Genomic DNA, 9,509 nt, shown 5'->3' on the forward strand with positions numbered 1-9,509 from the left:
TGGATCAACAAAGCTAAGGTGTTTGGTAATGGCTAGGTCGGTAGCAAGATGATTGGAATAGGATAGATAAACAAACTTATTGCTTGATTTTTGGATAGGGATTTAAAGTCACAAATGTATAGACAGATTTTTCAACAGGGACTGATTGGCACATAAACCGACTTACTGTTTTTATTTTATTTTTTTCAAGGTATAGATAAATCTGTTTCACTCCATTTTAGGTCCTGTATAAGACTCTAGACCTTTTATAATGGAGGAAAAGTGACAGCCAGATTTAAGCTCCAAGTGCTGGCGATGATGGAGTGAGGTAGGGCTGTCTGTATGAAGGGCGGTGTATGTGAAAATGGAGATGTGTAATGGCTTTGTCTGTGTGTGTGAGAGTCTGTGTAATTCATTGGTAGATACGATAGGGTGCCAACATAGTCCAACATGTGAAAGAACATGTACTTCTAACCCTCTCTTTAAATGTCTACCCTGACTGGGATTTGAACCCTAGATAGGGGACTTATATATAGCAAGACGAGCACCGCTGACAGATAGATAGATAGGTAGACACGGGTGTATTGTCACTGGGAGAGGGAGATGCGTCTGAGCGTTTGTTATATCCTAATACAAATACAGTACACCAATTTGTAGCATTACTCTCTCTCTCTCTCTCTCTCTCTCTCTCTCTCTCTCTCTCTCTCTCTCTCTCTCGTTGTACTGTACCTTTGGCTTCCTTAGAGGTACACACATGCACAAACACCACTGTCGTCAACACACCACACTCATGTACACTCTTACTTGTTTCATTACACACACACACACACACACACACACACACTCACACACACACACACACACACACACAAACACAAACCCCCCTGTATGTCAACCCAGTCTCATGTGAACAGATCTTTGAGTGCATGTATGTATGTATGTATGCATTATCTATGTTTTATGAATGTATGTATGTATGTATATATGTTGTATGAATGTATGTATGTATCTATGTATCTATGTATGTATGTATGTATGTATGAATGTGTGTATGTATGTATGTATATGTATGTAGGTATGTTGTATGAATGTATTTGTATGAATGTATGACCAAAACTCGTAAATATATGTTGCAGGCACCTGACTATAAACAAAACGAAACACACAGGTACTAACTCTCACGATCAAAATTTTGCCTAATATTTCATCTCTGCCTCTCCTGTGCTGGCAAATATTCCTTAGCTAAGAGAGCGAGACTTTTGTGTGTGTGTCCGACTCTTGGCATAGGCTCCACATCCTGCTCCCAAGGCTCAGTATAGTCCTCCTACATACCAAACATCTCCACATGTCACCACTTCAGCGCTAACACCCACTGTAAATATTGAATACATGCTGGGGCTGTCTCATAACAGGATCCATGGTGTACTGGTATTATCGGGGGTACTATTACGACATGTCGGCGAGTCGTCTGGTAGATCAGTAAAATCTGCTTTGTGAAATTCAGATACTTAAACTGTTCCCTGCCCTAGCGGGGATTCGAACCTGGGTCTATTAGGACTGTAGGCCACCTCTGCCGATTCAACCACCGCCTCCCCCATTGGTGTGAATCTCCTCCTGTTGATGATTATCTTTGATGTAATTCGGCAGGGAGGGAAGTGAAGTAGATAGTGGAACAGAAGGCCACCGTTGTATTATTGTTATCGAGAACTCCACACTCTGTGGAGTTCTCGATGATGATGTAGATATTATTATTATTTTTTTTTTTTTTTCGGGGAAGATCGAGAAGGCTTGCATTCCAAGACCGTTCTAGATAGAGACTTGAAATGTTCAGGCGTGAAGTATCTTGGCTGCAGGCTTCTTTTGGAACATTTTTTTTTTTTTCCTAGCAGTAGCGCCGCACTAGCACCCTGTTATTTTTTTCAGTTTTTGCTCTTCTGCACAGCAAAAACTACTGAATCGATTGCTCTGCAAATGTTGCATTATGTAGTAGTCAACATATACTAGTGCATCTGGATATTGATGATGAGATCCAACAAATACATTTTGAGATATTGAGGAAAATCAGAATGACCGCCTTACGCCTGAAAGTGCTAAATCGGAAAGTATTTGGCCGATTTTGACCAAACTCGGTGGAAAAGTAATGGGTCATAAGCGAACATAATCGGTTTAGTATGATTGACCTTGACCTTGATCTCAAGGTCACAAGTCAAAATTCGTAAAAAATTTTGAGTCATGCCAGAAATCCCTTAATATAAGGTGTGCAGTGATGATACACGTATTTTCATCTGGTATGTGGAGCTCTTTGAATATTGCTTTAGCACTTTCAGAATTTATTATTATTATTATTATTATTATTATTATTATTATTATTATTATTGTTATTATTATTATTATTATTATTATTATTATTATTATTATTATTATTATTATTAATGGCTGTTGTTGTTGTGGTGGTGGTGGTGGTGGTCCCAGGTTTATTTAGACGTGAACCCAGTAGACTGCAGGTTGAAAGTATCCTTCTGCAATTTCCCATCATATTTTCGGGGACTATAGGAGGATTTGAGGGACATTACTGCAGCATACCTGGGCAGTGGCTGGGCTATTCTGAGCAGGTAAACAATTGGGTATTTACAGTATATGGAAGAGAGAAAACGAAAACAAAATCATAAAAGGAGTGAGATTAGTGATGATGATGATGATGTTGATGATGATGATGGTAGTGATGGTGAATGTGATGATGATGGTAGTGATGGTGAATGTGATGATGATGATGATACTGTAAACGAGAGCAACGATGCGCATATAAATGATAATTACCCAAAGTACTCAACATTATACACGTAAGCAATACATATACCGTACATAACTCTAATCAGATGTATGCAAATGTAAACCTACACACACACACACACACACACACACACACACACACACACACACACACACACACACACACACACACACACACACACACACACACACATATATACACACAAATCTCTCCTACACACAACCCCCGCAAACAATCCCATCACTCACAAGCCCTACTCACATCGACAGACAGGCTCCCCATACAATCCCCACCCACATAAGCCCCCATACACTGCCCCCACACATGCCCCCACACACCTCCCCCACATATACAACCTCCCCACACAAACCCCCATACACTGCCCCCACACAAGCCCCCATATACTGCCCCAGCACAATTTCCCACACAACCTCCCACACATACGCACCCTCACACAGAAAACCCCCACATCTTTCCTCACAACCTCACTACACAATCTCCCACACAGACAAGCCCTCACATACACAACCCCCACAGTCCCCCAACGCACACAACCTCCACCACACAGTCTCCCCCCACACACAACCCCCACCACACAATCCCCCCCCACACACAACCCCCCCAAACAGTCCCCCCCACACACACAACCCTCACTACATAGTCCCCCCCACACACAACACCCCACAGTACCTTCTACACGCACAACCCCCACATACAACACTCTCTCTCCACACACACACACAACCCCTCACACCCCCACACATACAACCCTCCCTCCCCACAACCACACAACCCCCCACACCCCCACACACACAACCCCACACACCAAACACGCCAAAAGCAGCTGATTCAGTGTGTTTCCAATGTTTACCCACACGGCGCTCCGATGTTGACGCGAATGTGTTTAAAATCGAAACCCGTGTGTTTTGTGTTTAGTAAGGACGAGGTGTTTTTTTCCATGACGGTGGTAAAACACTTCAGCGAATTCTTGTGTGTTTTTGTGATGCGGTGGAGATAAGAGGAGATACGTGGATGGTTGGATGGATGGTTGACTGGACGCACTGGGGTGGATGAACTGATGATTAAATGGATGGATGGTCGGGGTAGGGACAGATAGATAACTGAGTGTATAAGTGTTTGGCTTATTGGATGGATGGATGGTTGGATGATTCAGTAGATGTATGGATGAATATTTTTTTTTTTTTATAAAACACTTCATCGAAGGCTTGTGTGTGTGTGTGTGTGTGTGTGTGTGTGTGTGTGTGTGTGTGTGTGTGTGTGTGTGTGTGTGTGTGTGTGTGTGTGTGTGTGTGTGTGTGTGCGCGCGCGCGCATGTCGTGCGTGCGTGCATGCGTACGCGCGTGCATGCTCGGCTCTGACTCTGGGAATAGACCTGACAATCCTTTCCCTGAGACCCAGCAGTCGTCCTTGCCACACTCATTCACCTGGAAAGCAGATATGTACGTAATATATATAAATACATAAACATACAGAGAGAGAGAGAGTGACGGGGAGAGAATACTTGCATTTTTATCCCTATCATTAAATCATAGAACGTTTGGCACAGGAAACTTCGCAGCAAATGATCACAAGCTATCTATTCATCCTAGTGCACCTTAACATTTGCTCTTGTGCTACTTACATTGGTATAATATCAACTCATTTACACCACAACATACAAGAAGACATTAGAGTGTTATATGCAGAATGAACCGCAGAGGAAAGGTTGTTAAGATATCTGAGTAGATCAATAGGCTTGTTCCTGATTGCCTTCCTTTGTACGGCATGGTAGGGACGGTTTATTTAGGACTGGTGTGATGGTGTTATATTCTTTTTACTCTAACTTGGCTAAAAATTGTCACCGAACCAACTGGAATGATGAGTTGAAGCAAAAGATTAACACTGGAATATGATGCTGGTCACGAAGAGGTGCCGTGGAAAGCATGTAGAGCAGTAACATTGTCTTTTTCTGCCACTGGGCTACGTGAAATTAATACACACACACACACACACACACACACACACACACACACACACACACACACACACACACACACACACACACACACACACACACACACGATAATCTATATAGGCCAACCTATAGTGAAAAGAGGAGAGTAGGAATGTTTTTTACGTCATGGCGGGAAGTATAAGATCATTCAAATCTGTGTAAAGAAAATTCACATAAACACATTCTTTCCTACCCGAGCCTGGGATCGTAATTACGTCCTTTTAGACAGCAGATAACTTTTACCATCTGACCCGTGCCTGCCTTTAGCCTTTCTGGTTACGCTCTTTCGTTGTCCTTATGTGCTGTTTTCGTCCCTTCTCTCTCTCTCTCTCTCTCTCTCTTACTACATGCAACGACACACACACACACACACACACACACACACACACACACACACACACACACACACACACACACACACACACACACACACACACACACACACACACACACACACACACAATGATGCATATACAGATACAAAGCAACTCCGGCTCAGACACACACAGGCACAAAGCTTTCACACACACACACACACACACACACACACACACACACACACACACACACACACACACACACACACACGTGCATAGCCTGGGTACTCTGAGGTAATCAATTTTGGTAATAATCCACTTGCACTCTAATTGGGCAAGTGTGTGTGTGTGTGTGTGTGTGTGTGTGTGTGTGTGTGTGTGTGTGTGTGTGTGTGTGTGTGTCTGTCTGTCTGTGTGTCTGTGTCTGTGTGTGCGTCTTCATGTTACATTTTTGCCCTGTCACTGCTTGTCCTCTAGTAATTATGAGTAGGTGGGTTTAATTTATGTGTGTGTGTGTGTGTGTGTGTGTGTGTGTGTGTGTGTGTGTGTGTGTGTGTTTTAAACGTCCCATCTGCCCTTGTGCGGACGGTGGCTTTAATTAGATAGCTATTTTTACCCCAGCTAATACCACACAATTATTCTTAGCCGAGAGTCGCCCCCTTCCCCAAAGACTTAAACCTGTCCTGATCAGTGTGTGTGTGTGTGTGTGTGTGTGTGTGTGTGTGTGTGTGTGTGTGTGTGTGTGTGTGTGAGAGAGAGAGAGAGAGAGAGAGAGAGAGAGAAACAGGGAAATAATTTAATGGAATGTATGCTAGTAGTATTACATGTTTTTTATTTCTATATGTATGCAAGTGTGTATTTATGTGTGTATGTGGCCTGTGTATGTAGCCTGTGTATGTATGTATGTATGTGTGTATGTAGCCTGCGTATTTATGTATGTATGTATGTAGCCTGTGTATGTAGCCTGTGTATGTATGTATGTGCAATTAAGTCCCTTAATAACACGTGATTCATAGATACACTGATATCCACAAGGCAAAGGAGACACGATACATCCCTAGTGCTGTCGTGTATTCGCATCTTCAGGGAATACACGAAATCGCTCGGGATGTATCGTGTTTCCTTTTCTTTGTGGATATCAGTATATGTATGTATGTATGAATGTATGTATGTATGTATGTATGTGTATGTATGTATGTATGTGTGTATGTATGTATGTATGTAAGTGTATGTATGTATGTAGCCTATGTATGTACCGTATATATGTATGTATGTATGTATGTATGTATGTATGTATGTAGCCTATGTATGTATGTAGCCTATGTATGTACTTATGTATGTAATGTGTGTGGGTGAGTGTCGTTCGTGTGTATACCTGTGTAGAATTCATGTAGTTTATGTGGGTGAGCAAGGAGAAAGAGTGGGTCAGTAAGTGCTAGAGTGAGTGAGGAAATGTGAGTGAGTGAAAAGTGAGTGAGTATGATCATGTGAAAGTGAGTGGGCGGAGGTCAGTGACGGAGAGGAAGAGTGAGAGTTCCCGTGAGCAAGAGGAGTGAGAGTGAAAGTGTGAAAGTGAGAGAGCCCAAGAAGAGGCGAGACAGAGAGAGAGAGAGAGAGAGAGAGAGAGAGAGAGAGAGAGGCCTACATTATGATTTAGCTCTGTTAGTGACCTACATAGATAAGACATTAGATAGAGACCATAGAAAGGCTTAAGGAAAGATTGTAAGGTGTGTGTGTGTGTGTGTGTGTGTGTGTGTGTGTGTGTGTGTGTGTGTGTGTGTGTGAAGAGCTTTGATCATATGCATGTATGTATGTATTTATTTTTGTATATACAGTATGTGTGCAGATATTTGTACAGGTTTGAGTAGCGTAATATGTGTATATAATATGTATCTTTATTAATATAAATTTAGCTTATGTCTCTATAAATATACTTTTTATGTCCAAAGTTATACATACCATTACCCTCATAGTTACACTACTACCGAAACTACTAGTGTCGTCATCATCATCATCACCATCATCATCATCATCATCACCTTCAGCATCATCATTGCTACTAGCACCATCATCACTATTACTGGGATTATTATTATCATTATCTTCAACACCACACCCATCACCACCATGTTTATCATCATCATCATCATCACTATCAATTCTTCTTTTGCTCTACCAGGAACATAGGGACTTGTGACTAGGTATAATAATAATAATAATAATAATAATAATAATAATAAAAGTAATAATACGAACAATGGTAATATTTTTTAAGACTATGAGAGAGAGAGAGAGAGAGAGAGAGAGAGAGAGAGAGAGAGAGAGAGAGAGAGAAATATAGAGGGTGGAGCAGTGGGAATGAGGTGGAGGGACGGGGGAGGGGAAGGAGGGAAGGGGGTTAGAGAGGGAGGGGAGAGTGAAAGTGGAGGAGGTTGAAGCAAGAAAGGCGTATAGACCAGCGATATTCTCTCTCTCTCTCTCTCTCTCTCTCTCTCTCTCTCTCTCTCTCTCTCTCTCTCTTTGTTCCTTCCCTTGTTTCTCTTTGTCCCGCTGTCTTCTCGCTTTATTTTTTCTTTCTCTTTTTGGTAACTCCTTTATTTTCAAGTTTCACTCTGTTTTTTTCCTTTAACTTTTTGTCTCAATTCTTCTGCTCTCTCTCTCTCTCTCTCTCTCTCTCTCTCTCTCTCTCTCTCTCTCTCTCTCTCTCTCTCTCTCTCATACCTTGTTGTATCTTTACTTCTTTCCATCCTTACTACTATTTCCTTCCTTATAATTTTCCTACCTTTTTTCTTCCTTTTCCTTCTTCCCTCTTACCTCCCTCTCCTTTTCATTTTCCTTCTTTTTGCTTTTTTCCTTCATTCTTTTCCTTGTTCTATTCCTTGTTTCCTTTTTTCCTCCTTTTTTTTTTCTTCCCCCTCCCCTTCCTTTCTCCCTCCCTCATCCCTCCCCACCAGCCCACTTTCCCTTTCTTTCACCCCTCTCTCCATTTCCTGTAGTCTCTCTCTGTCTGTTTCTCTTTCTGTCTGTCTGTCTGTCTGTCTGTCTGTCTGTCTCTCTCTCTCTCTCTCTCTCTCTCTCTCTCTCTCTACCCCTTCACTTTGACCCCACCCACACCGCTTCCCCCTCCCCCCAACTCCCTCTCAATAGACCACACCCATTCTCTCTCTCTCTCTCTCTCTCTCTCTCTCTCTCTCTCTCTCTCTCTCTCATTGTTGATTTTCATCACATAGGCCTACATAAGAACATAAGAAGAGAGGATAACTGCAGTAGGCCGGTTGTCCCATGCTATGCAGCTCCTAGAAGAGTAACTGAACTACTAGAATGAGATAAGGATAGCATAAATACTTACCGCCTGCCGGTACCTACCTATCTACCCACGTATGTGCGTACGTGCCTACCTACCTACCTTCCTGCCAACGTATTTACCCATTAATATACCTACACACCTACCTCCCTACCTACATACCTACCTATTTATATACTTATATACCTATTGACCTATTTATATACTTACATCCCTCCCTCCTTTCCTACATACTGTATATACAGTCTATCTAGTAAGACCTACCTACCTATTTGCATACCAGCATACCTTCCATGTTCGCTTCTGCACTTACTGTTCATTCCAACAAACCTATCTACAAACCTAAATATACCTGCCCAGACATAGTGCTGTACCAATATAATCTGTCAACAGACCCACCAATTTACCTGCCTACTTACTTACATTGATATACAGATCGGTCTGCCTACGTACCTACTTATACAGCTATGCCTATCTACCTACCTGCTTCCTAGAATCTACCTACCAATTTACCTATCCACATAGACATAAATGTGGACCTTCAATAGCCTAGCTACCTTCCTTCTTACCTAGCTACTTGCCTACCTATCATCCTTTGTACCTAATTGCCTGCCTACCTATCTACCTACAGAACCAATCAGTTTACCTACCTACCTAAACATATATACAGATCTGTCTGCTCACTTACCCACCTACTTGCCTACCTAACTACAGATCTGCCTGCCTACATACCTGCAGAATTGTTTGTCAACAGACCTACTTGCTTACCCGGTCAAATATATAGATCTGCATACACTTGCTTACCTATCTTCCGACCTACGATCCCTCAAATTTATCTTTTTATCTACCAACATTCAGAATTACCAACCTGCCTAACTTCAGACCTATCTCTCTACCCGCAGGCCTGCTTAGTTAACTTTAGTTTTACCTACCGCCTACCTTCCTATCTACCTACCTGTCTTCAGGGCTACGTAGCTACCTACCTCCTTACTTTCTGACCTGTCTCTCTACCAACCTACCGTCAGACCGATATATTACTTGCCTCACTAAATCTGCCAACTTATCTACAGCCTACCTACTTATATTTCTAGTTACGTATTCACA

This window comes from Coenobita brevimanus, chromosome 67, assembly GCF_032717465.1.
Source record: "Coenobita brevimanus isolate Jiangsu-jjx chromosome 67, ASM3271746v2, whole genome shotgun sequence".
Taxonomy (NCBI): domain Eukaryota; kingdom Metazoa; phylum Arthropoda; class Malacostraca; order Decapoda; family Coenobitidae; genus Coenobita; species Coenobita brevimanus.